The sequence below is a fragment of the Mustela nigripes genome, chromosome 5 (assembly GCF_022355385.1).
Source record: "Mustela nigripes isolate SB6536 chromosome 5, MUSNIG.SB6536, whole genome shotgun sequence".
Classification (NCBI taxonomy): Eukaryota; Metazoa; Chordata; class Mammalia; order Carnivora; family Mustelidae; genus Mustela; species Mustela nigripes.
This window is the reverse complement of record NC_081561.1, coordinates 97,033,294-97,034,802: the sequence shown is the minus strand read 5'-3', so window position 1 is coordinate 97,034,802 and position 1,509 is coordinate 97,033,294.

Here is a 1,509-nt window from a genome sequence, read left to right as displayed (position 1 = left end):
GATTCTAGAGCCTCAGCTTTTCCTGGAATAGTCCCTGCGCCTATCCCGGGGGTCATCCCAGAACAAGTCATAGCCTACCCCAAAACAGTAACTAAGCTGTCACCTCTTGCAAAACAGAAAACAGTTCCACTTTTGATGTGATAGTATTTTTGGCTTTTGATACATGCATCAAGATTTCAACGTTTGGGGGATCATGTTTCAATCCGATTCCAACTGTGAGCTTCCTTTTCCCCTGTCTGCAAGGAAACGGCTCTCATTTGCAGCCTGGGAACAGGAGTAGACCCTTCTGTGAAGGCAGCAGAAGGTCTCTACTTTTCCCTTTTATATCCTTTTTGGGGGGAGGTCATTGTCTTTTCCCAGAGCACCCAGTGATAAAATGTTGGGACCCATAGTATACGACACTTTTATGGACGGACAGTTTTCCTGGAAAGGAAAAACAAAGGAAATGAAGACTTCATTTGAAATGGATCAATGTAAAACTAATATTCACAAATCGACTCAGATTCTATAGTGATTCTTTGATGCAACTTTTCCATTTCCCTTTCTCTATCTTTTTGGGGGTGGGGAGAGGTGAGAGGCGCTGCAAAGGGGCCGTGGAACCACTAGGAGGCAGTATTGGATAGGAAGAAAAAGGAAAACGTCACGTTCCTCTTACCGCTGTAGAATGAAGTAACCTTTCAGTAAATCTAAACTTAAAATATCATCCTCTCGCCAGTCGGAAGTCCACTGCTTTTCTGCACTCCGATAGCACTGCCTACGTGTACATGTCAGAGCAAGTATGATTTGTATTCATTTTTCTTTCTTTCTTCCTTCCTTTTTTTTTTTTTTTTAAAGATTTATTTACTTACTTGAGGGAGAGGGACAGGTTTTTGTTTGTTTTGTTTTTTGAGATTTTACTTATTTATTCTGGAGAGAGAAAAACAGAGAGAGCACGAAGAGGGGGAGGGGCAGAGGCCGAGGGAGAAGCGGGCTCCCGGCTGAGTCGGGGGCTGGAGGCTGCGCTGTGTCCCAGGACCCCGAGCTCAAGACCCGAGCTGAAGGCAGCCACTTCACCGAAGGCTGAACCACTCAGGCCCGGGGAGGAGAGAGTCTTGAGCAGACTCCACGCCGCACGGAGCCAGAGGGGAGACTGGACTTCCCGACCCTGAGATTACAACCGGACTTGAAGAGTCGGTCGCTCACCCGACTGAGCGCCTTAGGGGCCGCTGCATTCATCGTTTTCTCCGTTCAGCTTAAGTTCCTTGTAGAAGACTGTCTTTCCCTTCGTTAGTTTCCTACATAATATTTGTTGAATAAGTGGATCTTTTATGAGCACCCTCCGAGGACACGCTGTTCTTAACAGTTGAAACAATTTTTATAAAAATACGATTTTAGGGGCACCTGGGTGCCTCCGTGGGTTAAAGCCTCTGCCTTCAGCTCGGGTCATGATCTCAGGGTCCTGGGATGGAGCCCTGCAAGGGGCTCTCTGCTCAGCAGGGAGCCTGCTTCTCCCCCCCCCCCCCCCCCCCC